The sequence below is a fragment of the Ictalurus furcatus genome, chromosome 4, assembly GCF_023375685.1.
Source record: "Ictalurus furcatus strain D&B chromosome 4, Billie_1.0, whole genome shotgun sequence".
In the NCBI taxonomy this organism is placed as follows: Eukaryota; Metazoa; Chordata; class Actinopteri; order Siluriformes; family Ictaluridae; genus Ictalurus; species Ictalurus furcatus.
Genome location: NC_071258.1, coordinates 24257805 through 24273103, shown reverse-complemented (window position 1 = coordinate 24273103; position 15299 = coordinate 24257805). Strand labels below are relative to the sequence as shown.

General features: G+C 39.9%; 1 protein-coding gene across 1 annotated transcript in view; it reads left to right on the top strand.

Annotated features, from left to right (window-relative positions):
- The first annotated feature begins 49 nt into the window (after positions 1–49).
- serpini1 (serpin peptidase inhibitor, clade I (neuroserpin), member 1) overlaps positions 50–15299 on the top strand; it is a 30254-nt gene continuing 15004 nt past the window's right edge. The window contains exon 1 of the mRNA XM_053623415.1: positions 50–161. The gene's annotated coding sequence lies outside the window, so the exon portion shown is untranslated. The remainder of the gene's footprint in view (positions 162–15299) is intronic.

Genomic DNA, 15299 nt, shown 5'->3' with positions numbered 1-15299 from the left:
CGGCAGTCAGAGCCACCTGCCTCCGTGTTAGTGAAGGACGAACGTGTGTGTGTGTGTGTGTGTGTGAGAGAGAGAGCGAGAGAAAGAGAGAGCGAGAGAAAGAGAGAGCGAGCGAGCAGGATATTTGCTTCCATTTCGGCTTCATCATCTTTACACAGACGGTAAGGATAACTGAAAGTTATTTGAATGCCTCGAGAACATGTGATTAAAATCTGAAATAGACATACACGATGGATAACTTGATGGGTTTTATATATTTTATATATATATATATATATATATATATATATATATATATAGATCAGGATTGGGATCTCTACTTCATTTGAAATACACATACCACGCTTTAATTTTTTTCATGTACATACATAAACATGCATGTGTGTGTGTATGTATGTATGTATGTATGTATGTGTATATATATATATATATATATATATATATATATATATATATATATATATATATATAAAATCTTAGAATCTTTGAAATTTCTGCATGTATTTCAGAATTTGTTATTATTTGTCACGTCCCCCTTTTGCTTTAATGACAGTGTGCACTCAAGCTGACACAGACTCCACAAGTTTGTGCAAAACCTTATGATCCATTTTATATAAAATTCATCAGTGTGTCATCTGAACACATGCTTCAACAGAAGAGATTAGGCCTGAGGCCCTAATCCGACTTTATGTACAAAACTTTTAACATGGTCAATATCACAATTTTACTTGCATATAAATGTGGACTTAGAAATAGTGCAGAATCTTGGATATTATTAGGCAGCAGGTGAACTGTCAGTTCTTGAAGCAGGAAAAATGGGCAAGCGTAAGGGCCTGAGCGACTTTGACAAGCTTGGTCCCAATTGTGATCGACGACTGAGCATCTCCAAAACAGCAGGTCTTGTAGGGTGTTCTCGGTATACAGTGGTTTGTGACCTTGGGTCCTGGCTTTCATGCGGATGTTATTTTGACACATAGCACCTACCTAAACATTGCTGCCGACCAAGTACACCACTTCATCACAGTGGCGTTCCCTAATGGCAGTGGACTCTTAAGCAGGATAATGCGCCCTGCTACACTGCAAAAATAGTTCAGAAATGGTTTGAGGAACAGGACTTAAAGGATCTGCTGTTAACCTCTTGGTGCCATATACCACAGCACACCTTCAGAAGTCTTGTAGAGTCCATGCCTCGACAGGTCAGAGCTGTTTTGGCAGCACAAGGTGGACCTACATATTATTAGGCAGGTCATTTTAATGTTACGGCTGATACGCCCTAACTATGAGTCCCATGACATTTTTATCCAAAACCCTGCCAAAATTAAGAGTAACAGGTGAATGTTTATTATGTATTAAAAGCATTCTTTAAAAAAAAAATAATAATAAATCACCTAGCACATAAGTGATGTGGCACAATATATAATTTGTGGCAACATCATGTCACTTTAATCTTACTTTATTTTTTATTTAATAATTACTTTTTATTTACATTTGTCTGTTGCACACTGGCTAATACAAACTGCCGCTAGTGTTACTTCTAACAGCGCATCAGTAAAGTTTCTATTGCAGTAAAGTAATTTCTTTTCTTGAAGCCAAGGGAATTGGGAAAGTGTTGGTGTAATATATTTCTGGCATTGGTTGTGCGATAACATCATTGTGGAAACAGAGAGGAAGATGATTTGAGCGGACACTGGCATGAACGTGTTGCTCCAGAAAATCTTGTTTCATGCTTCTGTAAATAAGATTTGTAAAAACAGACATGGAGATGGGGGATAGAGGGAAATAGGGGGACAGAAAAGAAAGTGAGACTGAGACAAAAAGGAGATGTGGACTGGACAGAACAAAACCACAAGGTACTTGAACAAAACCACAAGGAACATTAGTTTTTTCAGTCATTTATTCAACAGAAATGTCAATAGATGTGAGATTCTTAGTAAGTACACTCTTGGCCTCATAAGCTAGTATTGCCCCTTTTAGCAGAAATAACTTCTTGTGGGCGTTTTGCATAATTGTCCACCAGTCTATAACATCAGCTTGCTGGAATTTATGACCACTCTTCCATGCAATATTCTTTCAGTTGCAAGATGTTTGAGGGTTTTCTTGTATGTACTGCCTGTTTCAAATCCCCCCACAACATTTCAATGGGATTCAAACCCGAGTTTTGACTAGGCCATTCCATAACCCTCCATTTCCTCTTTATGAGCCATTCCTTGGTGGATTTGCTAGTGGACTTATGATCATTATCCTGTTGAAAGGTCCACTTTCAGTTCAACTTCAACTTTCAGACAGATGACCTCACATTATCTTCACATACTCTTTAATATGATGCAGAATTCATAGTTGAAGCAATGAATGCAAGCTGTCTAGTCCCTGAAGCAACAATACAACCACAAACCATAACATTTCCACCACCATGCTTAACTGTTGGTATGAGGCACTTCTCCTGAACAGATGTCTTTGGTTAGCGCCAAACATCTCTGCTGTTACTGTGGCCAAACAACTCTTTCCAGAGCACATTATTCCAGAAGGCCTGGTCTTTGCCTATATGCTTATTGGCAAACAGTAGTCTTGCAAATGCTTTTTCCTGGAACACCTGGACACGTCTGTTCTGCACAGTAAAACACAACATGCACATAATCTAAGAAATGATAACTCAGTTTGCTTTTCCTGTTGGAAATCCTGCAGTTATAAGAAGCCAAATGTCATGGAGAGATGGAAAAAAAAAAAAGAATAATTTTTTTATATGAAATGTAACGTTTTCAAAAACTTAAGTAGAAATATTTTAATGTTTAAAAACTGAGAATGTGAAAGAAGTGCATGTAAAAGGGAATGGGAGGAAAGGAAGGAAGGAATGGGAAGAAAGAATATATAATGGTAGTTTTACGCCCATGTGTACATCCAGAGCCTTGACACAGTCACATGCTGGAATTTGCAAGATTATGTCTTATTACATTAGTTATAAAGCACATAATTGGACCTTAAGGATCACCCCAAGTGACAAGCAATGGTACAATTTAGTATTTATTTTCTTGAAAGCTCTCTGTGCTCACTAGACTGTGCACCTCTTTCATGTGTTCTGGTACGGTTGGGCTAGTCTTCAAAATGTGTTGCTATGTCTGGTGAACCTGCTGAAACAGTGAAAGAAGGATTGATGCTGCCAGGTCTCCTTGGCAGCCCATAACCTTGTTTAATGGGGAAAATAAACCTGTGAATGTTTGAGGAACCTCTCAGACCTTACATTCCAAAAGCTAACTGGAGGTCGTAATAATCACATGCATGGTCTCTCATGGTTTCTAATGCAACAGAACATAAGTGCCATTTTTCAGTGAATATGTTGGAGATTCATAAGGCTAAGAATACCAGGTAGTGGGTGTCATAATGCGACATGACTAAGATGTAATTGTGCCCTCAAGCCAAACAAGGCAGCAGCCTAATTAAATCCATGCCCAGGTAATCAAAGGGCTTGACAGATGTTCTCTATGGGGTGGCGTAAGGGTAGAGTGAGGGTTTTTAGAGGTTACATCCACTGGCAGGTAGGCCACATTTGGCAAAAGTTTTGGACTTCAGATAAGGAATGGCAGTGACCATTATTTAATATAGAGTCGACTGTGAGTTTTGGCATTATCTTTCTTTTTATCTTATTTCTTCTGATAAAGCAAAATAGATGCACACAATCTTAGAGAAGTCTTAAGGTCCTAGTGAAATGCTTTGAAAGGTGCAGCATTGTTTGATGTGTTGGTGTAATTTCCACTGAAACAGGAATTCAGGGCAGAACACTTCGAGTGGCCCCTCCCACTTTTAAAAATAGACAGTAGCCTTTAGCTTACCTCACAGCCCGGGCTAAGCCGTACTTGACAGTTAGTACCATGGATGTTTATAATGTTGGGGCGAGACGTTTCAGATTCTAGAGAGCATTTGATTAAACAGAAAATCTGATGAGAAGCTGAAGTGGAGAATGATAATCAGAATCGTTGATTATCCATATTGGTTGTAGAGAGAGACGAATACATATATCTTCTAAATGCAAAATCTGTCTTTGTTTTGGAGCACACTAGCTTATAGATAACCTTAAGGCTAACATATTCATACTAAAAGCCACTAAACTTGCATGTTTTTCACTCTGTTATCATGGATATTTACTTTTGCTGTTAATAAAGCTAATGTGGACTTGCTGGTTATACTATAGAAAAGAAAACAATACAAAATTGACAAATTACAAAAAATAAGAAGGACAATAAAGGAGTAACATAATGAATCCAAAACAGAAACCCTGAGTGATCGTGGAAGAAAATCCACAATCAAGTTATTGAGTATGCAAACAATCCACAGTCAAGTTATTGAGTCTGCAAATAATCCACAGTCAAGTTATTGAATATGCAAATAAACTAAAAACAAAACAGTATGCACAATACCCAGTGACGGGCTCCTTATTCGTCAGTTTCATCTTTAGTATATCTTTACAATCATACTTGCTTCTGGTTGGAGTGCATTTAAATTTGAGCATATATGAATTGAAAAAGGCTTGCTTACAGTTAAATAATCAAAATCGAAATCAGTATCATAAATAACTATAGCAAGTACTCTCTTGTCTCTTGAGAACTTGAGACTAAAATATAGGTAATAGGATTTAGTGTCAACGTGTAATCATGTCAGCAGAGGGGAGATACGGCTGGTGACATGATCAAGTCCTGAAGGTCATTATGGTCATCAGCGCAGGAGTTCAGTGGAGCAAGCAGTCCCAGAGCTGACTCGACGCCGAAACTTCTGATTAACTTCTGCTCACTTCCGGTGTAAAATTTTAGCAGTGCAGAGCTTATAAACTGCAGTTTTGTCATCATTCCACACAAGAGACATCTTTACACACAGCATGAAATCGATGTGTTTTCCCGCCCTCTTTTGATTGACAGTTTATAACTGTCGATTGGCCCATAGTGGGAAAAATAGCCTTTATCCACTGATACCAATTATCGGCTGATACATCGGTGAACCTATAGTAAGAACATCTGCAGGAATCTTGACCTCTGCAAGGGACTGGCACCTGTTGCTAGATCTGGAGTAGAAGCTCAAGTTCCTGCAGCACATTGCAGTCACCTTGAGACCAGACACCATTCTCTTGTCTTAATTCACCAGGCAAGTCATCATGCTGGAGCTAACAGTCCGTTGGGAAGATTGTTTAGATGAGTCCTTTGAAAAGAAACTCACCATGTACAAGGGGCTGGTCAGTGTGTGCGGGCAAGGTGCTACCTGATCGAAGTCAGTTGCGATCTCTGGCCAGAGGTTTAAGCACACTGGACATCAAAGGGCAGAAGAGAAGAAGAGCCCTGATACTACCAGTGTGACAAAGAGAGTCTCTAGATGTCGGTGACTCAAAAGAGGAGAACCATAGGGCAAAGTCATTTGCTAGCTATCTGGATACAATTCTGATAAGCCTCAGCTGGATCACCTGTTGTGTGGTCTATGATGTTGAAAGACCTGAAACACAGAATGATTCTAGGAAATGAAAATGTCTCCAGAAGCATCAGAAGATGTTTATATTTCTTCATTTAAATTTTAATCAGAACATGCAGAAGTGGATATTCATCAGCTTATTATTGCTTCAGTCAAAATTTGCATGCAAGAGAGATTGTGACCATTTAACTTAAGCTGAGTCACCATTTGGTTTGTACATTATTTTGTGTGCTCAAACCAACACTCAGCCAATATCTGAAACTCTTTGTCAAACAGAAGTTGTGGAATTGGTGTTTCCTTAACACATTATGCACTGTTAACTTCTGATATTCGGTTATTCTCAGCTGGGATTCCTGCTAATTCCAACTCTTTGTTTTGGAGTTGGAATTGGACTTATTCACCCCACACAAATGTCAGCGTTTCTACACCTGAGTTGTCAACCCCCCCCAATTCACTTTGTATTGCTAAGCATGCTATAGTGCTAGCCCTCATGCAGTAATGCCGGAACCTCTTGGTAAACAATGACAATCAACTGTGTCCACTTCCTTGGCATTGAGCTGATATTATTGATGCTGTGTCTGGCTCTGACTACATCTCCTACACTGACTTTAATGCCAGTTCTGGAACACATGCTTGGTTAGCAGACGTGAATCCTTTTTCACATCTGTTCAAGCTTCTTAGTCTAAACCGCCTATATGTAGTTTGTAAATACCAGGCCCTGTAACAGCACATAACCACCACAACAAGCCAAGAACCCTGTCTAGACAAATAAATAACTTTTCAGCAGATATAGGACATGGCCTAGCTGAAATTAGTGGTCTAAGAGTGTGTCATAGAGCCACGATTCCAGACACAAGTGACATTTAAATTGTTACATTTTCTTAATTATATGCAAATTAGGTATGATGCAGTAAAGTGACAAATTCAAACGATTGGTGATAGTAAACTGCCTGTTGTTCCCAGAAACCTTTGTTCCTATCATTGTTCCTGCCCATGAAAATGCATTTGCCTTTTATGCCTTTTAAATACAATATAAAATATTTTCAAACAAATGTAACACCCTGGTGTGGATAAATTTGCAGTAGAATGTATAAATGGCTACTATCTTACAGTGCTGTGAAAAAGTATTTGCCCCATCCTGATTTCTTCTGTTTTTGTGTATATCTCATACTAAATTGTTTCAGAAATTAAAACAAAATCAAAGATGAAACAAAGGCAACCTGAGTAAACACACAATATACAGTTTTTAAATTATAATGCCCCTACTGGGGCCTGTGTGCAAATGTATATGCCACGTAGTTACGAAGTCCACAAGTCTATGAAACTACATTCATAATGGGGTTCAGCTGGACTAGATGCCACCAAGACTGATTACTGCAAACCCTGTTCAATCAAATGAACCTTCCCAGAACTGGCCGACCTTCCAAAATTCCTCCAAGAACACAGCAACTACTACTCCTGTCCTGTTCCTCATGACATTGTTGGGAGATGTTATCTAGGGGTTATAAAGCCCTGCTGGCAGTTAGGAGGGGTGAAATAGAATGCTAGTTGCATATGTAACTATGGTTCTGTGAACCCCTTATATCATCCTTGTCATTTGGATCCAACACCATCATGAAGCTTGCAGATGACGCTGCAGTAGAATGAACCGAAGGCCTATATGGATGAAGTGGAGAGGCTGGCCCAGTGGTGCAAAGCCAACAACCTGTTTCTAAATACCAGCATAACAAAGGAACTGGTTGTGGGCTTCAGAAGGAACAGATGATACACACTTCAAATGATCAGTGGGACCTTGGTGGAGAGAGTGAGCAACATCAGGTACTTTAATGTAAACCTCAGCGAGGACCTGTCAAGGACTCGTCAAATTTAAATGTCAGTATGAAAGAGAGACAGATCTCCTCAACTATCCAGAAGACCTTTTTATCCTGCCACTATAAAGAGCATCCTCACTGGGAACATCATGCACTGCAGGTGTACAGCAGCAAAGATCTTCAGGATCCCACACACAACAGGCTATTCTGGTGGCTGTGCGTCAGAAAAGCACCTCCGCAACTCCGCCATGAGTGAGAGACTAAAAATGAGCTTCTTCCCAAGACCATCAAAACCCTGAACTTATGTCCACTACTCCAGGTCCTAAAACTAATGCGCACACACAGCGCACAAGGAGATACACTATAGTGTATATAAATATGTACATAATGTACGTATAGATACACAGATACATACATACAGTCATGGGATAAAGTACACCTTCCTTCAATTCTATGTTTTAGCACCTAAATAACAATTGGGTGGTCCTCACTAACTTCTATAAACAAACAAATAACCAGACAACAACAAAAAAAACAAACGCCAAATTTCGATATGTAGTCATTTTTCCCCAAAAAGTAAACCAACATTCAGAAACCAGGTGGGGAAAAAAATAAGTACACCCTTCCAACTTCCACAATCATTAAGACAGTATTTAGCAGTCAGGTGTTACTAAAGAAATGCACAAGATCAGTTAATCTTAAAGAAGTGTGACTGTCTCTATGACAAGTTTGAAGCAGCTTGAAGCACTCAGGTCTGTGTCTACATCATACCAAGAAGAAATTACATCAGCTATGACCTCCAAGAAGCAATTGTTGCTGCTTATTAATCTAGGAAGGGTTATAAGGCCATCTCCAATCAATTTGAAATTCAATATTCTACAGTTGGAAGGATTGTTTACAAATGCAGTGCCTTCAGGACAGTTGCCAGGAGTGGGAGACCCAGTTATCTAAGTCCAAGGTAAGACCATTTAATGCTCATGTTCATGCCAGCACAGCACATCAGAAAAAGACATGGCTTTCATGAAAGGGTGGTTAGGAAAAGACCCTTCTCTCCAAAGAGAATATGGCAGCATGACTTAGGTTTGTAAAATTGCATCTGAAAAAGCCACAAATGTTCTAGAACAATATCCTTTGGACTGATGAGACCGAGGTGGAGATGTTTGATCATCATGCACAGCACCATGTTTGGTGAAAAGCGAACACAATGCCACAAACACCCCATACCAACTGTCAAGCATAGAGGTGGAGGGGTGATAATTGGGCTTGTTTTGCAGCCACTGAGTCAGAGACAACAATGAACTCCACTTTATACCAGGATATTCTTGAGACAAATGTGAGGCCTTCTGTCCAGCAGCTTAAGCTGGGCAAAAATTGGGTCGTGCAACAGGACAATGATCCCAAGAACAATGGCTAAAGAAGACAAAAATAAAGGTGTTGGAATGGCCAGGTCAAAGTCCAGACTATTGAGATACTGTGGTGGGATCTTAAGAGATCTATGCAAAAACGAATGCCCTCAAACATAAATGAACTGAAGCAATGTTTTAAATAAGACAAAATTCTGCAGTATTTTGTGTAAATACTACCATACCTCACTATGAATTTTTGTCGCAGTATCTTGGCATTTGTGCACACATACACAAAGGGATATTCTGGATGTAACCAGTGTTCTTGAAATCTCTGGCTGAAAACAGACATTGCTATTTCACTTGTGCAAGAGAAGCCAAACTTCATGCTCAAAATATCATTTAAGCCTCTGCCCTTGAGCTCTCCAAGTTCATCATAAGGTTTTATTGTTGTGTAATGGTTGTTTGGTGTTAGTTCCAGATTAGTAAAATATTTTATGCCGGTTATGGTTAGAATGTGAAAACGCATTTTAATCATTTAATGACTATAATCTGATCATTTAAAACTTGACCACGTTATATTTCACATGACAAAAAAGGTGAATAGCCTTGTTCTAGAATTATAGAGTTGACCATGGCATTGAGAACAGTGAGATAATGGCCTCGCTTCTGGTAGAGTGTGTGTGTGTGTGTGTGTGTGTGTGTGTGTGTGTGTGTGTGTGTGTGTGTGTGTGTGTGTGTGTGTGTTATTTTTTGACGTGTGTCTACACTCCACATGGAGATATGGAGGAGGTGGTTGCGTAGGTGCACAGTCAGAGCTTGATAGGGTGGCCTTCATGCTCTAGTGTTAAAAATAACTGTCTTTTATAATTTGAACAATTTGAAGCCACTTAGGAGAATGGTGACAGTAAACTACACAGGAGAAAATGCAAGGGTGTACTGCACAGCTTGGTGTTTATGAGAGGCGGGGAGGGGATGTAGAAACTATAAACAGAGGTTTAGCTGTAACATTTTTAGCACACCATCCTATATGGGAGATACTTGAAAACTATGCTTTTTTGTTTTCTCAGCTGAAGTAGCAGTCAGACCAAACACAAATAAAATTCACATTGTGGAAAAGCCAATATACTTGAATGGGAAAGGATGTGAGATTTTATTTGGTTGTGGTGGGAGTTACTTTCTATCTAGAAAATTAGTTAGACAGCTAATGTAACCCATACATTCCTTGAAAAATCACAGCAAGTTTACATATTAATATGATTACATGATCATGAATTTATAAATACAACAAAACTATCATGATATTCTCTCGGGACTCCTTCCATAGATGTTAAATGTTTCCTCTTTGGACTTGTTTGTCCAGTACATCCCACAGATTAGCACGTTGGCGTCACACCTCCAGGGTTGGGGGTTTGATTCCCGCCACCGCCCTGTGTGTGCGGAGTTTGCATGTTCTCCCCGTGCTGCAGGTATTTCCTCCAGGTACTCTGGTTTCTTCCCCCAGTCCAAAGACATGCAAGGTAGGCTGATTGGCATGTCCAAAGTGTCCGTAGTGTGTGTGAATGTGTATGTGATTGTGCCCTGCGATGGATGGGCACCCCGTCCAGGGTGTACCCCGCCTTGTGCCCCATGCTCCCTGGGATAGGCTCCACGTTCTCCGCGAGCCTGTAGGATAAGTGGTATAGAAAATGGATGGAATTTATAGGCCAGTCATTGTAATGTTCCTCAAACCATTCCTAAACAATTTTTGCAGTGTGGCAGGGCACATTATCCTGCTGAAAGAGGCCACTGGAAATACCATTACCATGAAGGGTGTACTTGAACTGAAACAATGTTTAGATAGGTGGTACAGTGAGGGAAAAAAGTATTTGATCCCCTGCTGATTTTGTATGTTTACCCACTGACAAAGAAATGATCAGTCTATAACTTTAATGGTAGATTTATTTGAACAGTGAGAGACAGAATAACAACAAAAAAATCCAGAAAAACACACATCAAAAATGTTATAAATTGATTTGCATTTTAATGAGGGAAATATGTATTTGACCCCTCTGCAAAACATGACTTAGTACTTGGTTTAAAAACCCTTGTTGGCAATCACAGAGGTCAGACGTTTCTTGTAGTTGGCCACCAGGTTTGCACACATCTCAGGAGGGATTTTGTCCCACTCCTCTTTGCAGATCTTCTCCAAATCATTAAGGTTTCGAGGCTGACGTTTGGCAACTCGAACCTTCAGCTCTCTCCACAGATTTTCTATGGGATTAAGGTCTGGAGACTGCCTAGGTTACTCCAGGACCTTAATGTGCTTCTTCTTGAGCCACTCCTTTGTTGCCTTGGCCATGTGTTTTGGGTCATTGTCATGCTGGAATATCCATCCACAACCCATTTTCAATGCCCTGTCTGAGGGAAGGAGGTTTTCACCCAAGATTTGACGGTACATGGCCCCGTCCATCGTCCCTTTGATGCGGTGAAGTTGTCCTGTCCCCTTAGCAGAAAAAAACCCCCAAAGCATAATGTTTCCACCTCCATGTTTGACGGTGGGGATGGTGTTCCAGGGGTCATAGGCAGCATTCCTCCTCCTCCAAACACGGCGAGTTGAGTTGATGCCAAAGAGCTCCATTTTGGTCTCATCTGACCTCAACGCTTTCACCCAGTTGTCCTCACAATCATTCAGATGTTCATTGGCAAACTTCAGATGGGCATGTATGTGTTTTCTTGAGCAGCGGACCTTGCGCGCGCTGCAGGATTTCAGTCCTTCATGGCGTAGTGTGTTACCAATTGTTTTCTTGGTGACTATGGTCCCAGCTGCCTTGAGATCATTGACAAGATCCTCCCGTGTAGTTCTGGGCTGATTCCTCACTGTTCACATGATCCATGCAACTCCACGAGGTGAGATCTTGCATGGAGCCCCAGGCCGAGGGAGATTGACAGTTCTTTTGTGCTTCTTCCATTTGCGAATAATCGCACCAACTGTTGTCCCCTTCTCACCAAGCTGCTTGGCAATGGTCTTGTAGCCCATTCCAGACTTGTGTAGGTCTACAGTCTTGTCCCTGACATCCTTGGAGAGCTCTTTGGTCTTGGCCATGGTGGAGAGTTTGGAATATGACTGATTGATTGCTTCTGTGGACAGGTGTCTTTTATACAGGTAACAAACTGATATTAGGACCACTCCCTTTAAGAGTGTGCTCCTAATCTCAGCTCGTTACCTGTATAAAAGACACCTGGGAGCCAGAAATCTTTCTGATTGAGAGGGGGTCAAATACTTTTTTCCCTCATTAAAATGCAAATTAATTTATAAAATTTTTGACATGCGTTTTTCTGGATTTTTTTGTTGTTATTCTGTCTCTCACTGTTCAAATACAACTACCATTAAAATTATAGACTGATCATTTCTTTGTCAGTGGGCAAACGTACAAAATCAGCAGGGGATCAAATACTTTTTCCCTCACTGTATGTGTCAAAGTAACATGAATTTACACATGAATGCCGGGACCCAAGGTTTCCTAGCAGAACATTGCCCTGCGTATCACACTTCCTCTGCCTGTTTGCCTTCATCCTGGTGCCATCTCTTCCCCAGGAAGGCGATGCACCTACTCCCAGCTCTCCACGTGATGTAAAAGAAAACTTGATTCATCAGACCAAGCCACTTTCTTCCATTGCTCCATGGTCCAGTTCTAATGCTCACATGCCCATTTTAGGCGCTTTTGGCGGTGGACAGGGGTCAGCATGGGTACTTTGACCAGTCTGTGGTTATGCAGCCCCATACACAGCAAGCTGCGATGCACTGTGGTTTCTGACACCTTTCTATCAAAGCCAGCATTAACTTTTGCAGCAGTTTGTGCTACAGTAGCTCTTCTGGGGGATTGGACCAGACGGGCTAGCCTTTGCTCCCCACTCGTGTCAATGATCATAGGGCGGCCATGACCCTGTCGCTGGTACACCAGTTGTCCTTCTTTGGACCACTAACCACTGCATACTGGGAACACCTCACATGACCCGCCGTTTTGGAGATGTTCTGACCCAGTCATCTAGCCATCACAATTTGGCCCTTTTCAAAATTGTTTCAAAGTCCTTAAGCTTGTCCATTTTTCCTGTTTCCAACACATCAACTTCAAAAAGTGATCATTCACTTGATGCCTAATATATCAAACCCCTTGACATGTACCACTGTTAGGGCTGCACAATTAATCAGATATCGATCGCGATTATGATTTTGACTGCCCGCGATTAAATGAACATGATCGACTGCGATATTGACGTTTAAAGTTCGTCCTCCGCTCATAGAAAACTCCACTGTTTTCTCCACTCAAATCAAGCGCTTCCTACACTTACAGCCAATCACACAGTAACGGTGCATAGAGCGAACATCATCTGCTTCTCTCAACTTCCCGATCTCACAACCACCATTATTGGTCACGCGCTATGTTCCTAAATTCTGTCATAATTGACAAGCTCAAGTTTTCTCATGCCTACTTGTGTGTTATATTGTGGCACATTAACGCTACCATCTCTTTTAAAAAAAAAAAACAAAAACAAAAAAAACACTAAACTTCAACTGTGCTCCTAAATTTTTGTAATCTCCTAAATGAAATTGTTTTGTATCTCTCCTCCTGTAAACACTGTTATTGCCTTTTCTGCATATGCCTGAATTGTTTTCATTTAGTTACATATTTTCATTTGGTTGATGGCATTTTTACTTATCCTATATTTTGGGTACAATTTTATTTATATTTTGCTTCTACGAGATGATGCACTTTAAGGATTAGTCTAATTTGATGCAAAGATTTGCACATTAGCAGGAATGTAGCACAACATGGAGGTGAAAGCAGCGGTCTGTTTATTTAAATGTGAAAGTACAGTAAAAAAATATGTTGTCACTAAAATCAATGAATAATCGTAATAAATAATCGAGATCTTAATCCCGATTATTTTGATCAATATTATCATTTTGGCTATAATCGTGCAGCCCTAACCACTGTAACGAGATATTCAATGTCGTTCCATTCACTTGTTTGTGATTTTAATGTTATGACTGATCCGTGTATACTGTAAGTCATAATGAATTAGCTGTTACTATAGAAATTATTGCATTTTAAAATGAGCACATTAATTCACACAGATCATTTGAACTACAGCTGGCACTACTGCCAGAACCATGTTGTTATAGAAAATTAACCAACATCCTCTGACCAGTCAGATTTGAGAATTCAACAGCTCTGTGGAATAAAGTAGTTTATCAAAAGTAACAACAGAAAAGCACTGCTAGAGATGTAACAGTCATATTAGCTAAGCTTATAGATTCCCCGGCTAATGTTATTGTTGTGCTGCATTTTGGAAGATGATGGCTTAGCTAATTTTGCTATTAATATTACGTTGCAGAACTAAAACCAGTATTTTATGCTGAGCAGTGTGGCATGTCAAGGAACTGAAAAAAATTAAACGATGTAACAGGTTTTTACTGGATGGATCATATTAACTTAAGCTCCAAACTTTAAATAAATATAGAGCTGTGTAAGATTTCCTGACACACAATGTCAAGAAATCAAGCTGACATTGAGCCTAAAGCCACCAAGTTTAACTGAGTTCCAGTATCGTCTGGAGTTCTCCGTTTGGCTTGTTCAGTTTCTCCCTGGTGGCTGGATGGCTTTTATTCACAACTCGGCCTTACTGAAGGAAAAAAGGTCACTGGATCTGCTGTTTTCAGGCGTCTTTTCTCCTCCGTTCACAAGCGAGTGTCTGTTTTCATTGCAGCTCCAGTTAGGCCTTTGCACTGTACAAAACTCGAGTCTCATGGCTCCTGAAACAAACTCCTCCTCTAAAAGGTATCCAAAAAGGTTCCGATTACACCTAGGTGCGTATTTAACTAATGTGCGAGAAGAGAGTTATGTTTTTATGTTGTGTCTTATTGCCGCTGGGATGAGTATCTCTCCATAGAACATAAACATCTTTTTGTAATATATTTTAGAAGCTGCAATGTGTAAGGTTTTAAGTTAAAGATGCTGAAATGAAGATTTTGTCTCTTTCTGGCAAAAAAAAAGGTTTGTGCTACACCTTTTATGCTGCATGGATTAATCTCAAGGTTGCCAGTGCCAAGTTAATACAGAGAAGAATTCAAGGCTGCATCCCAAACTACACAATGTTCACTAAGTAGGATGCCTATATAATGACACCAAAGGTATGCTAAAATATTATTTATTACAGCAATATGCAGTCCAGGTATTTATGACACTGAGGCTATAAATAAATGTTGCCATAATGGTTTTACAGAAGTTTTATGGGAAGACTTTATTGTGTACGTCAGTTTGACTGTCAGGTTTACTGACCATTAGGTAAAAAAGCAGAACTTGCTTTCATAAGGTACAATATAATCAAAATATATTTTCATAAATGTTAATTTTATTATACACAGGGTCAGTGGTTAAGGCTTTGGGCTACTAATCAGAAGGTTGTGAGTTCCCAGCATCACCAAACTGCCTCTTTTGGGACCTTTAACCCTCAGTTACACAGTTGTATTATGTCTCAATCATAGGTCACTTTGGATAAAAGCATCAGCCAAACGCAAATGTAATTTTTGGCCCTATTTCAGGGAAAAAATGTCAGTTATTATTCATTGTAATACTCTACACAGTGTAGAGACTACATTTCTACAAGATGTAATTAATTATCCTGACATGGACAAAAATATCGATGATCCAGTGAT